Raw genomic sequence first — 17,754 nt, forward strand, 5'->3', positions numbered from 1 at the left:
GTAGCAATTTTCACATTATTGGTAGAAAGAGATCAATCTGGGATTGAAATTAAGCATTCTACATGCCAGGGATTCATTTATTATTTCAGATGCAGAAGTTCCACAGAATAAATGTGGGATATAAATGGAATTAATAATAAATACACTTTAGAATAATAAACCGTTTGTGTTCTCTGTTGTGGAGGGAATAAGACAACACTTTTCAGATATAGATGAGAGATGTAATTGCCAATGGGACAATTCATGTTGCATTGCATTATGTGGGGTCTCATTTATTTATAACAAGTATATACCACCCAATAACAAAGGTTCTCCGGGCAGCTGATAGTAAAAATTAAAGCTGCACAGAGCAATAACCCAACACACACGAAAACTAAAGCAACACAAAACCAGCCACTGTATAAAACCAGAATAAAACTAACAACAGGGGGAAAAAATTTCACAAAGGACCTCAAATATTTGAACAGTTTAAGTATGACAAGCCAGGGAGAAGTCTAATGTCTTATTCTGGTACCCAAAAGACCACGAAGTAGGTTCCAGGTGAACATCTCTTTGGAAGGCATTCCATGATGTAGGGAAAGACCAGTTGGTGGATTTACCCGGAGAAGAGGGTAAGAGATACAAACCTCCTACCTGAGTAATAGCTCTCCCCAGCAAGTGAAAAGTACCGTATTTTTTGCTGTATAAGACTCACTTTTTCCCTCCTAAAAAGTAAGGGGAAATGTGTGTGCATCTTATGGAGCGAATGCAGGCTGCGCAGCTATCCCAGAAGCCAGAACAGCAAGAGGGATTGCTGCTTTCGCTGCGCAGCAATCCCTCTTGTTGTTCTGGCTTCTGAGATTCAGAATATTTTTTTCTTGTTTTCCTCCTCCAAAAACTAGGTGTGTCTTATGGTCTGGTGCATCTTATGGAGCGAAAAATACGGTAATTTGTTTCTAGGTATCCACACCCAAACTCTGTCTTCACACATAAGACTGGCTTTATAAGGAGCATTGCCAAGCCATATCTTTGTATATATAAAATATACATTTTATTGTGTATTAATATATCAGGGTGAATCGAAAAGGTCAAAAGTAAGGATGGATTAAAATCATTGTACCAAATGTAATTCATTTCCCTTCTCTGTACATGTCTGCATCTTAATCTTAAAGCAGCCTACAAAGTGTTGACACACACACCGGTGTCTGTTTCCCCCCTCCCTCCAGTCTTATATCCTAAATCCTCTTGTGCAAAGACCTTGGGGTTACTAGGTTACTATCTAAGTCAGGAACTCCGGCCAGTCAACAAGGCCAGACTGAGCTGGTAGTTTTCCACATCAGGTGCCAAGATAACACTCAGACTTGGCGTTCTCCAAACATTCCCATGAATTTTACTCTAGTAGCGAATTCATGAAAATGGCTTTCCTGGGGTTGTCCTTGGAGACCTGCTCTCTGTTAGCTGGTTAAATATGAGGTGGCCAGTTGTCTGTGCCATCTGGGATGTGTCACAAGAAGCATTTGGTCTAAATGATTCAGTCACTAAATGTCTCATGCAGAGCAGTCCACATGGTACTTTGCTTGATGCTTCATAGCGATCTCCACTCTCATCCTCTCACTGACCTTTGAACCATATGGAGCGCGATTAATCCCCATTGGAGGTATATTCTAATGGAAATTTCAGTTCTGCCCCTGGCTGCTTTTCTCAGTTCCTCAGAGCTGTAGCTGGTTGTTGGTAAATAGGAGCAATGATCCCAGTCACCAGTCGTGCTGAAGAATCCTGAAGGATTGTTAAAGCACACTTAACAGCCTAGTGGTGTAATAAGACTGTTATGAATACCCAAATTCATCTGAGTTTAAAACAGCATGCCCTTGAGGATTTATTCACTAACTCTGCAGCAGAGACGCCGACAAAGGTGGAATAAAGAGAGCTGCCTTTCCTCACCGTAAAAGAATGTATAAAGGCTCCGAAGGCTGAGCATAATTAATGCGAACCTTAGAATCCATCACATTACTAGCTCAGGGTGTTACAATAGTTCAGCTAAATGACAAGGGCCTGAATTGCCAGCAAAATTATTATCGCACCAAGATAATAAGGGCTGGACTCTGGAGATGCCTCTTAAGTGACAGAATGCAGCTCTTACCACAGATGTTATGTGTTATTTAATGGATGGGAACAGGCAGAACATTACACTAAAATTCCACTTGGCTTCAGAAAAGCTGAGATAATTACTGTTATGCGGTCAGTGTCCCAAACACAAAGACCTCAGGTCTAAAGTATTCCATTGCATAGCATATTGTCGCATTCAAATGTGAACCTCACGTAGTCCAAACTGAGCACAGAAAGTAGTCCTCACTGTGTTGGCTTATAAAGCTTTGTGGAGCTTAATATTGTTAGTATTAAAGCAGGCGCACACAATGCATGTCATATTAAGATGTGATGCTCTATAGTCCGAACAGTATTTCCGCCCTGCCCCCCTCGCGACTTTCCCTTGGGGCTTGTATTACCTGATAACAGAAATGAATAAAAGTTTTATTGGCACTTTCTTTTTATATTGTACAGGAAATAGAGTCTGATTTTATAGATCTAAATAAACGCATGTTGTATGGGCAAATAATACATTTACATGACAAAGAAAATAATAAACCTGTTTTGTTCCACTCTTTCTGAAGCCCAGTTCATTTTTACCCTGGGTTTTTTTTTTTTTTTTTAAAAAAACAAAACTCTCAAACTTTCCCCCTCCACCATGAAAATCAGGGATGGAGAACCACAAGCCTGGGGGAAAATGTGGCCCTCGAAGCCCATCCACTTGGCCCCCAATACACTTCCCATGCACATCCCTTGGTTTGCACTCTCCGTGAGTGTTTTTACTTGGCTGAAATGTGTCATTGAATTTTGATAATGCATTTTTCTTGCCTGAATGGAGGATAGAGGGGTGTGTATAGAAACCAGCCCACATAGACATATGTATATGTTCATTCACTCACTTTTGCTTCTGCTCCCAACCATCATTGGCTCCCACCCTGGAAAGATGTCCAAAAGAGAATATGACCTTTGAGCTGAAAAAGGCACCTCACTCTTAAGACTATATAGATGTACAGAGCTATTGTACAACTGGCCCCCTGCCCATCGATTTTTATTTTTTTTTCAAAGAAAGGGGCAAAATCATTGTGTTCTGGCCTTTTGCTTAAGAACAAGTGCAAAAAAATGAGTGATTAATTAGATACCGACACATGTGATGGTCATGCAAATCTTGTTTCTTTGGTCCCTTGGTTATCAAAGGGACCACAAGCATTTATGAAACACAACTGATAAGCTTGAGAGCACATGTTATACAAAACAAAACAGCCTGTCTCACTGGAACATGAATCAGCACCTGATGTTCCCTCCCACAGGGCAATTGCAGGGCTTTTTTCCCCCAGACAAAACTCACCAGAATTCAGTTCTGGCACCTCTCAGGTGGATGCCATTGCCATTCTAAGAGAACAAGGGAGTGTTCATGGTGAGTTCTGGTACCATTTTTTCTAGAAAAATAGCACAGTTGTAATAGGTTCGCTCCTTTAGATGGGAGAAGGAACAGTCCAAATCTGCATGCCCTGACGTCGTCGTCTTCTGCCACTCACACACTCATCTTTCCTTTCCACAGGGCATGGAAGCCATATTGGTTTTGGAAAAAGCCCATCTTCTCCTTCACCACATGAAAAGCAGTGCTGTTTCAGCTAATGTATGAGATGCTACTTAGACAAGAAAATAGGGTCATGGGGAGCACATCAGAAATATGCAAAGGAAAAAGCCTCTCAAAGCACCAAAATTCTGACATACTTTTTCCATACAAAAGGTGATAATCACATACCATCAGCACTTGATGTGTTTAAAACTAAACCCTTAGCTCAGTTATTGTATATAGGGCTCAGATTTGGACAGGCGCTCATCTTGGCTGTTCAATCTAAGTTCCTAAGGCATTTTTTTCTGTTCTATCCTGTATTCCAAATGCTTCATTGTGCTTGGAGGCTAATCCCTGTTGAATTACAGATTTGGGGTAGGACATTTAATTATTGGCTTCAGCTAAATTTAAACCCCACCAGTCTACTACCTTAGTATTGCAAGACTGTCACGAGAGTGCTTGGTCTAAAATTGTCAACCAAAAGCTCGAATTTTCTGGTTTATCACCACAACAGTTATTAACACTGGGCTTCAGTAAAGCAAATAATTTAATTAGTAAGTGCCTTGTATTTGTAGCATTTGGAAACAGACTGAACTGTTTCGGGGCCACTCCATGACTCATTATTCTGGCCCAAGTTCGAAGTTATGTTTTGCCCTCAGTGACCATAACGGGGAAGCTAAAAATGGCTGTAGCATTTGTCACATAAGTAGATGAAACTTGCAAACAAAGGAGAACCTCTATAGTGGATTGAGCCTGCTAAATTTCAGAAAGATCCAGAGAATGTTTTGTTTTGGTACAAGGAACCTTTAAAATGTTTCTTTATTTATTTTTAAGTTTCAGAGAGAGTTGACTTTTAATTGTTTGGTAGGAAAATTTATTGCGTGGACAGGCGGAGTCCCCAGATCCTGCACGGTCCCCCCGTCATGTGGAATAACGACTCAAGACAATGTGCTATGGGATTAAATTGGCCACAACTTTATTAAATTTCAAATGTGGGTCGACCTTGGCTCAGGCATTGGGCGTTCTCCCTCCCCGGTCCCCAGCCGGGGACCTAGGGAGCATCAGGGTTATCCAGTGTGTGTGTGGGGGGGGTGGGCCGGCTCTGGAGAACATATGTTCAAGCAGAGATGGCCGCCCCCGTAATGCCGCCGCCGCAGGAGAGAGCAATGACGACCTTTCGGTGTACGGCCAAAGCCTCCCTTCAGAAAACCCCTTTAACGGGGAACCCTGGTATCGCCGCCGCAAGAGGAAGATAGACAAAAGGATTCCGCCCAAGCCCTGATACCGCCAAAGTTGTGACGTTTTGCTACGGGAAAGGCGAAACCTGCCAATGCAGGGAAATTCCTTTCCGGCCCTTTAACAGCGGCCTTAACGTAGCAGCGCCCGCATACCTGTGAAGAAAAGTTAACCTGCAAAATAAGACATTAACTGAGGGTGGGTAGGGTGGGAGAAGCTCTGGAGCCAAGTGAGGATTCCTAGGTAAGATCCTCCCTCTATTGTGTGGGCAGGTAATCCCTCCCCTACCTGGCCTGGTCTCCTTGGCAACGCTTCCCCCAGGTGGGATTGGACAACTGACTGAGGTAGGCGGAGACCTCCAGGTATCCCACCTGAGGGAAGGCAAAGCCAAGCCTATGCTATTGGGGCCGCTCCAGATCCAGGGGCTGCATGCGTCCACGCAAAGGGCGCCCCCCATTTTAAGCGGGGAGCGGTCAATACTGGAAAAGAAGCAGGCCGCCTTAATAGTTTAGACCTACAACTTACACCCGGCTCAAAAGTCAAAAGTCAGCAAATGATGGATCACAGGAAAAGTAACTCCCTTACTTCAACATCCCTCCCCCAAATCACTATGGTTAGAATGCATTGGGGAAATAATTCACTGCAATTAAAAGCTGGACTTGTCTATCAAAATGGAAGACCCACCCCCCATGTCTGCACCTTTTCCATTTCCTCTGTACTCTCTCCCCTCTCAAGTTCTAAGTGTTCCCCCAATCGGGTTGAAGAAAGAAGAAGAAATGAGAAAGTTTGTTGATTGCATTCAACATTTGGTGGTGGTGGTGGGGATGAGGCCATTGAGTCCCCTGGAAGCTTACAGAGTCCCTGATCTGCCCAGGGAATATGAGTTCACGACCTGGATGACCCCATTTCACCTTGTTTTTCAGGGTGCACATAGGTGCAAGCCTCTATCTTAGTTGTCTTCCTTTTCTACTAACTCCCACACTCTTTGACATCTAAATGTGTATTAGTCTTATTTCAGAATGAGTAAGCTATGCTGATTAACTTGGATTTCAGGCAGGCATAAGAATAACCTTGTTCTAGTCACCTTGCATAATGTGTATGGAAATTAGCTGCATTGGAGACATATGTCTTAATGCCAGAGGCTCGAACTGCTTTAGAGTTAGCACTAATCATAACTAGAAAAAAGTATATACCTAGTTAGCTTGTCATACTTCTCCAAAAATGATTTCATAGCTAAGAGCAAAATACAATCCATTTAGTATTATAATGTTTATAAATTTCCTTTTCTTGAGATCGTTAGATTTGCTAAATGAAGTTTTTATGTGGGATTATGTCAGAACCCAAAAGCATAGACTGCCTTGTAATTGGCTAACAGACAGCAATGGATTTTGAAGGTTGATTGCAATGTTACATTAAACATTGGACTGGGAGTAGCATGAGTGACTTGTGTTTTTGATCCCATGTCTAATGTCATGTCAGATAGAAGGTTAATATAGATCACATAAACTGTTTCAACTTGATGAGAAGATATTAGTTTTAGATTACCACCTACTTCTACCTTTTTATGATTCTATAATTTACAACGCAGTGACTACTCAAAATTAAGGCTCAGTGGTGCATATTCCTGGGCACGGATTACAGCCTCACAGTGCAATCTTTTTCTTCTTTAATGGGAGCTAAGCATCACTAGGTTCGGTGATGCTTATTCACTACAAAGTGGGCTTAGGGTTGCTGTCTTAGAGTTACAAGAAATATATGCTGTAAAATATCAAACATCATAGACTAAAATGTTTTGATTAGAAATTCTGCCAGTGGATAGAAAGTCTGCCAAAACAATCTGCAGGCCCTTGCTAGGAAAGACATTTGTAGTTCCATTATCCTTTCCTAAATTTTCTTTTATTATTTTTAATAAACCATATTGACAAGCTGGAACGTGTGCAGAGGAGGGCAACCAAAATGATCAAGGGTCTGGAAACCAAGCCTTCTGAGGAATGGTTGAAGGAGCTGGGTATGTGTAGCCTGGAAAAGAGGAGACCGAGAGAAGACATGATAGCCATCTTCAAATATCTCAAAGGCTGCCACATGGAAGATGGAGCAAGTTTGTTGTGTTCTGCTCCAGAGGGTAGGACTCAAACCAATGGATTCAAGTTGCAAGAAAGGAGATTCCTACTAAACATCAAGAAGAGCTTTCTGACAGTAAGAGCTGTTTGACAGTGGAATAAACTCCCTTGGAAGGTTGTGGAATCTCCTTCACTGGAGGCTTTTAAGCAGAGGTTGCAGGGGATTGGACTAGATGACCCTTGGGGTCCCTTTTGTTGTTGCTTAGTCATTTAGTGGTGTCCGACTCTTCGTGATCCCATGGACCAGAGCATGCCAGGCACTCCTGTCTTCCACTGCCTCCCGCAGTTTGGTCAAACTCATGTTAGTAGCTTACAACTCTACAGTTCTATGATGGACACCAGGGTGTCTCTACCTGTACAAATCAGTGCAACTTTAGGCAGCTCTAGGAACTTTAAACAATACACAGCAGAGCAATGGGCTATCTAGCTTCATATTGTGTTTCTACAGTGGCCAACCACATAACTCAAAGATTATCAGAAGCATGTTTGATCATGACAGATATCCTATGTTTACCACCCACAGACTCTGGTAGACAGTAACATGCTGTTTATGGAAATGGGAGTTTAACCTGGAGTATATAGTTTATAGGGGACGCAGGTGGCGCTGTGGGTTAAACCACAGAGCCTAGAACTTGCCAATCAGAAGGTCGGCGGTTTGAATCCGCGTGATGGGGTGAGCTCCCATTGCTCGGTCCCAGCTCCTGCCCACCTAGCAGTTCGAAAGCACGTCAAAGTGCAAGTAGATAAATAGGTAAGGTAAACGGCGAGAAGGTAAACGGCGTTTCCGTGCGCTGCTCTGGTTCACCAGAAGCGGCTTAGTCATGCTGGCCACATGACCCGGAAGCTGTACGTCGGCTCCCTCGGCTAATAAAGTGAGATGAGCGCCGCAACCCCAGAGTCGGTCACGACCAGGGGTCCCTTTACCTTTACTTTATATAGTTTATAAATCCTATGCTGATTTGCACAGCTGGGGACAAGAACACACATTCTGTTTGGTAGATGTTTTGATTCCTAGAATGCCTTCATTTAAACCATACATGATGGCATTGGCCTACATGGGGCCAACTCCTTTTCTTTCCCTTAGAGTCACCTGGCCTTTACTAGGGACGAAGCTGAGCTTTGCCATCTGTCTTTGTTACACTTGGGAGGCTCACAGTGACAAAAGTCTGAGAACCCTTGGCTGAAATCCAATCACACAAAATAAAGATTCATTCCGTTCTTCCGGAACAAGCTTAAGAAGTGATGGCAACAGTAGAACAACCTAATGGCATACAAAATAAAATGGAACAGAACTATATTATACTTGATCTACAGCGTATTTTGTAGAAACATGAATTGGAAGTTATTACAGCGGCATGACATTTTCATTATAAACCCCTATTTTCAGTGCTTCATAATTCAGCAACAGGCATTTGCTCCAGGGTAAAACAACATAGGAGTTTTCAGGCTGGCAGAAAAGAATGTCTACGTATGCATACTTTTCTGTGTGAAATACTGGAGGAGAGAGAGAAGAAGTAACTTACAATTCCAGGTCATATTTGACAGAAATTATCCTTGCATGGTTCCCCAATATCAACATCCTGTCTATTGCTATTGCTAGCTGTTCATCCAGGTTTGAATGGATACAGTCTGAGTTAGTTGAAATGAATAGGACGAGTCAGTCATTGAAATTAATGAGACATGTTAGTCATTGCTTAAGTCCTATTGATTTAAATGAGAGCAACTAGCAATGTGATTCTAGGCATATGGACTTTGAATTAAGTCCTGTTGTGTAAATGGAAGTAGGTATGTGTAGGGCTGCAGTCTTACAGTGGATCAAACCTGTGGTAAGGATGAGTGAGACAAGAGTGTAACAAAAAGAAAGAAAAAAGAAAAGGCACAACTTTGCATATGTTAACAGGGGAAACCCTAAGATCCTTGCAACTGAACCATTTGAGTGCTAGCCTTCCTGGTGCAATCATAAAGGGACTAAATTTTATTTCATTTAAAATTAGTTTAAATAAATACATAAAATGAATTAAGTGAATTCATTACCAAACATATAAGTTTGACCATAAGAAGAGCTGGTGAACATGCATAGATTTCTGCTGGATAATTTTCAACAGGAAAGTGCATGGTAAATGAAAACAGCTTCACTAACTAGGTATTTTTTTCCACAGGAGACAAGGTTTTTGTTTCCTATATGCATTATGCAAACTAATTCTTCAAGCCTTCAGTCACAGTGACACAAGTTTTTGGCCAGGTGGCTCAGAACAAACTATGCGTACAGCTCAGTTGGTTAGAGCATGGTGCTGATAATGTCAAGGTTGCAGGTTTGATCCCCATATGGAACAGCTGCATATTCCTGCACTGCAGGGGTTGGATTAGATGATCCTCACGGTCCCTTCCAACTCTACAATTCTATGATTCTGTGATCTTCCACAAGCAACATGATCACCATCAATACTCTGTACAGCAGCCTTGAAAAAGCACGAAGTCTCCAGGTGTGGTGAAACTCACATTGAGGAATGTTGTGCAAAACCCATAAAACACAATGCACTGTACTGACTGCAGTACATAGTTTAGCTCAAAATCCATGAGCACAATCTACTGGGACCTTTTCCTATGCAGGGTCCTTTTAAATCAAGAACTGCTGTGCACAACTGTGGTAGACCTCCTGATGCATTTGAAATCACCAATATGTGAAATACGCACATGTTGAATGTGCAATGATTATTTCATTAGCTTGACCTCTTACAATACAGGCATAAATATTTTAAATATTCTACCGTGGAAACACATGCAAAACTAAAGGCATGTGGAACATCTGCGGATTAAATTCTAATCTTTCACATTATCTATCCATTTATTTGTTTGTACAGAATGTAAGTGTATAATACCCTTGACATTACTGTAATTGCAGTTGTCAAGAATTAAGCCTCAGCAATTACTTCTCAACTAGCAAATTAGGCAGATTGCATGTCAGAACAAGGATGGGGGGGGGGAAAAAAACCTCACTATCTTCCTAATTCTCATCTTCATTAAAATGCTACATAGGGTAAATGAAAAGTAAAATCTGCTACTGAATCACTGAGTTGGAAGGAAACTCAAAGATGGACATAGTCCATCTCTGTCGATGCTGGACATTCACTACTACTGCATCCTTGATAGATGGCCATCCAGCCTCTGCTTAAAGAACGCTAACATCATCCAGTATACTCTGTTCCTCTGTAGCTTGTGCTATGAAAAACTTCTTCCTAATGTTTATTCTAAATACTTTTTAAATAAATACTTCCCCCACAGAAAACAAATTTGCTGCATCATCTACAGTATCTGACTGCTCTTCAAATATTTGAACATGGATATAATACAGTCTCTTAATCAGGCATAAGGAATTCTGTGTTGCTGGTGGACTGGATCCTAATGTCTGCCACCACCTGCCAATCACTGGATGTTGCCATGACATCAGATGAAGCATTTCCCATTTCCCAGACAGTTTTGGTTTCAACCCATGTGCAAAGGAAGTGTTTCCCTTTGCAGGGAAAATATTTGATTCCCTTCTTCAACCTCATCTCAAAAAGTCATGGGATAACTTTTAAGAGCCTGCTTTTGAAGAAATAATTTTTGGTTTGGGGGTCTGTTTTGGTGTTGACATGTGCATCAAAGTGCATATATTAGTGAAAACGATTCACAAAAAATGCATTATACCCCAGGAGACTGGTTGCCAAAATGTGTTTATTGGGCAAAATTGCATTTTAAAAATGGTGCACTAAAATTCTGACAGATGGTTGTGATGACTTTAAAAAAAATATGAAAACTGATGTGGAACTGTGCTGAACTGAGATTAAGATACGAAAAAATGAATGGAGAAAAAACAAAGCAGACCGATTTATTCATTCCTAGATGGCTGCTGTCACAAACTGGTTTAGCCATGAAGTTGTGCAAATATTATGGTGGGAGTCCTTCCACCTATGATTCGCTTTGACAAAGTGTGTTCTCCATAACAGAGAGCACGTGTTGCGGTGGGGGTCAAAAGGCCACCCCACGGTTGTTGGGGAAATTGGCCACATGCCATGATTGGGCAAGGAGTGTTGCTGGGGAGAATGTTATGTTGCTAAAGTGGGAGGGGTCAGATGTCTTAAATACAGGGCTTGCAGCCTGGGGCCTTCTCTTGGGCTGCGTGCACCGGATCACCCGCCCACCCTCCCTGAAAAGGCGGGGTTCGTTGTCCTCTGACCTTGCTATGCCTGTCATGTGGTCGCCTGCTTTTGGGGCAGGGGCCTGGTAGGAATTTTGTCCATTTGGCTGATTGGCTGGTGCCATTTGGTTTTTGCCTACTGTGTAGCAAATCGTCACAACTTGTAAGGTTTGCGGTTAGGCATTGGTTAAAATTGGTTGGTGGAGGGGTAAGTGCCTACCCCTCCAATGGTGGTGCTGAAAGGGAATTCTGTTAAAGAATCCAGGGGCTTGCCACCCCTTTCGTCCTAGTCCCTGGCATCGGACTTGGGCCGTGCAAGCCCCAGGGGGCATGAGGGTGAGAGATGAGGGACTGATGCCCAGCTTATTTCTCCCCAATATGGTTCTCCCTGTCTGGCTTCCGCTAGAATCCAGAAGTCAGTTCTGTCCCTGGGGCAAGGACAGATAGTCGTAACCAATGCCTAAGCAACCACTCACGTGTGTGTATTTAAATAAAGTTGTGGCCAAATTCATGCCAAAAAACCTTAAACATGATGTGTGAAGTATGAGTTATTGGGGTGGCCTGGGGGACCTCGATGCGCAAATGTGGTTTGCACAGAGTTGTCCCGGCATAGGCTCTGTGGAATGGCAGAAGAAGTGAAGGCCAAAGTTCCTCCTTCCTCTTTCTACAGGGCTCCTTCAGCCACTGCACCGTAATGCAGATTTTGACTTATTCATCCATACATAAATTACTTAGATCCATTCATGTGTGCTGCTTTTACCTTTATCCCTCCCTATATTATTTAGCAGATTTCTGTGGACTCCTTAAAAGGTCCTGCAATTTAGTCCACTTCTGAAACTGCTTGGGTATCACTCCCTTTCTTTCCTGTCATTTCCATCTATCGAAAAGAAAGAGATGCAAACAGAGTAATCTGCCAGTCAGGTTGTATTTCCTTTTAACATTCTGCTTGCAAGCTATCCCCAGCACTACGGGAGCGTAGCGGGGAATTGTATTACCTGGAAAGGCACTTGCATTGAAATAGTAATAGCAAATTAAAAAACATGTTTTGGCTTGGAGCACATTATTGTTGATTTACTGCTCAATAAATACAACAAGCTTCCGCAGAGGCTCACAGGTCAACAGAGAGAAACAACACAAAGATAGGTATGTGATTAGATGCTTGCCTAATTACTAACTGGCACTGATTAGAGATGTTCAGTATGGCTTCCATGCCCTGGTTTCATTTCTTATATCTGTACTGTGGAGCCCAGAAAGCTGCTTCCAATGAGGTGAGAAAGGCTGCTTTTCGGAAAGCATTAGGATGTAAAATGTCCCAGCAAAGAGATTGTGAATAGTTGCTGCTTGCTATCCTAAATCACCCAATAATGACACATAATAACTTTGGTAACCACATTTATTTTAGGATTCTGTTGCTGCTGAAATGCCAATTTGATCTGCTTTATTCCGATGAAAACATTCTTGTGAATGATAGATATCCCACAGCAACAGCCGGATATTACATTAGATTAAATTTTCCTATAAGTACTGACTGATTATGCCTTTGACACCGTATCATCTACACACAGTCCACATACGAATGGAGAGATGAGCAGAAAACAACAACAACCGATACTGCAATCTTCTATCTATTTCCTAACAAGTCCCAATTACTAAACACTCCCTAGAACGTGTATGGAGTGATAATTCAAGCCAAAAAGACTAGCCGCATTCTGATCCTGACCGAAATAGGATACCAGCAAAGGGTTCTTCATAATAACAGGGGAGCCATCTGCAGTTGGATTAAGCTAATGCTTTAGATGTCAATTAGAAGAAGAACTCTTGTTTGGTGATTCAGGACTTGTGAGTACATGGACAACGAGTTCATTTAGGAAAGAAATTGAAAACTCAGAAAGAAAGAGATTAAAGAGAGCAGCAAGGAGGAAAAAGCTTGCAAAGTGGAAAAACCCTGAGCGTATCAGGGGCAATGTATCCACTTATTTCTTGCTTTCAGGTTTCTAAGGAAATTAAAAGAGAACCCATGCTATAATCAGTCAAGCCAACAAAAGTTTATTTTCCCATAGAATGAGTCTGGGGGCCTGACCAATCATGATTGTAGAATGGCATAGACTTGTCCTTTTTATAACGTGCATATTGATAGTGCTCTGATTCCTGATCCTGTTAGTATTATTTCCACATCAAACCAAAGGACGTGCCATGGCTCCAGTATCCAGACTTCTGCATCAGGAGAGGCATTCTGTGATAAGAGGAACACTGAGATGGACAAGACTCTCCCTGGACTATTTCAGGAAGAAGCCACTTAAGCTTCTTACAGAGCCCTCCTTGGAGAAGCATGAGAACCAAAGGGCCATCTAGTCTAGCTTGCTCTTTTCACAGATGCCTACAGGAAGCTCCCCAGCAGGACCTGAGTGCAACAGCTCTCTCTCTGCTAGTGATGCCCAGAAACTGGTATTGGAAAGCCTAAGGCTTCCAACCGTGCAGGTAGGTAAAGGTAAAGGGACCCCTGGCCATTAAGTCCAGTCGTAGCCAACTCTGGGGTTGTGGCGCTCATCTTGCTTTATTGGCCGAGGGAGCCGACGTACAGCTTCTGGGTCATGTGGCCAGCATGACTAAGCCGCTTCTGGCGAGCCAGAGCAATGCACAGAAACACCGTTTACCTTCCCGCTGGAGCAGTACCTATTTATCTACTTGCACTTTGACGTGCTTTCGAACTGCTAGGTTGGCAGGAGCTGGGACTGAGCAACGGGAGCTCACCCCGTCGCGGGGATTCGAACCGCCGACCTTCTGATCGGCAAGTCTTAGGCTCTGTGGTTTAACCCACAGCGTCACCTGCGTCCCTAACAGTGCAGGTAGAACATAGCTAACATGACTAGTAACCACTGATAGCCTCATTTCCCATGCATCTGTTTAATCCTCTTGTCTCACCCATAGGAACCGGTCCTTTAGTGAATCAGATCACTGATCTATATATAACTCAGTATTGCCTACCCTGAATAGCGGCAGATTTCCAAGGTTTCATAAGGCGTCTTTGCCAGCCTTACCTGGAGATGGCAGGGATTGAACCTGGGAACCTTTGCAGAAAAAGTAGATGTTGTGCTAGTGGGCTAAGCTGCCCCCCCCCCAAAAAAAAGCTATAGAAGAAGGATCTCCATGGAAACATGCTTTTTCTGCCCCAGCCCTGAGGATATTTTCCTGCCAACACCATTAGATACCAGCCATTGGAAACTCCCCAGTACTAGGCATTTTGCTTTCATCACACCAGTTGCAGAGGAAGGGGAAAAATGTTAGTAGGTTTCAGACTAGTGCTGGAGGAATAGGATGCCTGCTCTTTAGGCCAGGGCAGAAGCCCCCATTGCCTATCAGGAACCAGATCCTACCCTGCACACTGCTTTGGCAAGTGGGGATGCAGGTTGGGACTTGGGCTGTGCCAGGGGGTGGAGCCGAAGGAGCAGGTAGGCTTCCCTCAGATCTGTCCCTTGCCCATTTAAGCAGCCCGCACCTGGGGCACTAGCTGTTTGTTCCTGGCAGTTGGGCATTGGGGCAATCCTTTGTTTTGGATGGAGGATAGGCTGTAGTCTCCACTTGACCCTCCAAATGCTGGGGTATCCTGTTAAAGGGATACGGGAGGGAGTAGCCATGTCCACGTGCCCAGGTGGGGCCAGGGCTGAAGGCACTACCCCAAATGGCGGTCCCTGAGGGGGTCACCCTATTTGATGTAAGTCATAGGAACCCCCACCTGGATTGACCACGCGCCACTTTCAGTGGGCAGGCTGGAAGTATTTAGATTGTCCCATACCCAAGCCCAACCTCTTTCATCTGTATTCAATAAAGTTTTGGCCTGTTTTGACCCCAAACCCAGTCTTATTGGTCCTTTATTTATATGAGTTGGGGTATGGGGAGTCTGACGCCTGGTCCCACAACCACAGATTTTAGGTTGTCAGACCAGACATATGTGGGTTTACTAAACATACACTTCCTGGTTCCATTATAAACAAGAGTGAGCTATGTGCTAATATTCAGCACGTATTTCCCTGCCTTGCCTCCCCACATTTATTGTGCCTTGTGGCATTTCACTCCATCCCTCCAGTATGGTGTAGTGGTTAAGAGCGGTAGTCTCATAATCTGGTGAACTGGGTTCGCGTCTCCACTCCTCCACATGCAGCTGCTGGGTGACCTTGGGCTAGTCACACTTCTCTGAAGTCTCTCAGCCCCACTCACCTCACAGAGTGTTTGTTGCAGGGGAGGAAGGGAAAGGAGAATGTTAGCCGCTTTGAGAGTGGTGATAAAGCGGGATATCAAATCCAAGTAGTGATAAAGCGGGATATCAAATCCAAACTCTTCTTCTTCTTCCCTACTCTGTTAACATAACTAGATGGAGTGGGAAGGAAGGCTTAATACAGCAGAACGTGGAGAGTTAAGATAGGGATGAAGGCTAGAGATGAATGAATATGTCATTTTTTCTCATTTTTCCAATCTTTCCATTCTCCAATCAGCATTTTATTGTGAATTTCTCCCATGATAAACATTTCAATATGATTCTACCTAACACGCACATTTTGCAAAACAATTTCTCGAATATGATGCCGAATATCTTGCACTTTGTACGTTATTTTTGCTAATATATACGCATGTTCCCCTGGTATATGTAGTTTGGACACATTACTTGGCAGGAGAACAGCACAGCAGAATTTGTAGAAGTGCAAATATCAAAAGATGGTGGTGTTTTCATTTGTGAGTTTTTTGGAAAGTGTGGATTTGGTAAGCTTGGCTTTAAAAGTAAAATAAATTGAATTTCTCCCCCACCCTTAATGAGTGGTAGGCTTTGCTTCTGTTTCCCACTACCATTCTTAAAAATGATTGTATAATAACATAGGAAAAAACATTTCCCCTACTTTTAGAAGTGACCCAAGTGAGTGCCACTCTAACATCTATTTGTAATTTATTGAAAGGCTAAACAGAAGCTAAACAGCAGTTTTTGGAGTCCAGCTCTCATCAACCCAAGTCAGCAATGGATGACAAGAATTATAATTCAGTAAAATCTGTAGGGCACCACATTGCTACCCTTGTTTTAGATAATCCAAATTCTTTTACAATATACAACTAACACATATAACTCCTGCTGTTAGGCAGGAATTACTTGGTTCTTGAATCATCATCTAAAGGAATAGTATTTGAGCAAAGCCCAAAGGCAACCTGTAATCTGGTGTCCACCAGTCGGGAACAAGTGATTGTACTTTGATAGCAGAAATTTCAGGCTTTGCCTGGATCCTTAGGAAAGAGTTTTTGTTTTTGTTTAAACTAAATAAAGCAAGAGGCCCAACACTGTACAAACAAGTAGCAGTTTGGGAAGCTTTCGGACTCTGTTTCAACACTGTGCTTTACAAACATTGCTTTTCCAAAAATTGTTTTCAATAGCAACAGTTACAGACAGGAAAATTCCCCTTCTGATTATCCCACCATTTTCTATTTTCTTTCTTCATACCTTTAAAGGTGAAAATGAGAGGACAGTGACCCTCACTTTCACTCGCCTCTTTCTCTTATGTAATCTACCTTAGGTAATTACAGAAAACTAATTTTTGACAACTGCAATTAAATTTATAGTAGGTCTTGTTCTCTAACCACAAATAAATGGATATAAAAGATTGGGATTTGTCTCAATTTTCTAACGTATTTATGGATTTTGTTTTTAAAAAAATAGTTTTTAATTAAAGATTTTCTTGGGTTATAATGCAATGTCTCCTTTTTAAGATGGTAGAGTCTTTTCTATAGACTAGTTACATTCAATGTGAGACAATGTTGTATACCGTGTAAAGTTGGAGGGGAAGTGAGGTGGGAAAGAGTGGTGGAGAGAGGGTGGGTAGTAAATGTACATGTTGTTGTTGTTGTTGTTGTTGTTGTTGTTGTTGTTGTTGTTGTTGTTGTTGTTGTTGTTATCTACACAAGTGAAGTGCTTCCTTGCAAGCATGGCAAACTGCATTTCCCAATTGCCCAGGCAGGTGTATTACGTGACCCATGAGAACAGCAAAATAACCACATTGTACAACAGTGATGGGGTAAAATCAGGCCAAATCTTTATTGACAGCAGCAGGCATGACAAGGGTTAGCGTGGCATTGGGTCCCAGGATCAGTTCATCATTCCACAAGCCCCATGTTGATGGAATGGATCTGCTGGGTTTGAATTGCTCCAAATCTGTACACTGGGAGTTGGCCAGTGTTGAACCTTGCCCTGGTGTAAACCAACCAAGCAAGGTCTCACTGGGGCATCAAGGTACAGATTTCAACCAGGCAGATACTGAACCCACGCTTGGGTTTGCTGTGGTCAGTCCTCCCCTTAGGCCCCTTATGGGGGACATGGATCCAAAATGCACCTGGTCGCCAATAGCTCACAACCATTATCTGCTCATCACTAAACTTCCAGGAAGCAGCAGAAGTAACAGCACCAATGTGAAGACAGTGAGTCCATAATCCTTAGGGGATAACCCCAAGCTCCCTAGGGCTGCTCTTAGCACCCAACCACCTGATCAGCCATGATCCACCCTGGTGAATGAATAGCTGGCCACCAACAGTAGGCTGTAAGTTCAAAA

Source organism: Podarcis liolepis (genome assembly GCF_965112155.1).
Source record: "Podarcis liolepis genome assembly, chromosome: 11".
Lineage (NCBI taxonomy): Eukaryota > Metazoa > Chordata > Lepidosauria > Squamata > Lacertidae > Podarcis > Podarcis liolepis.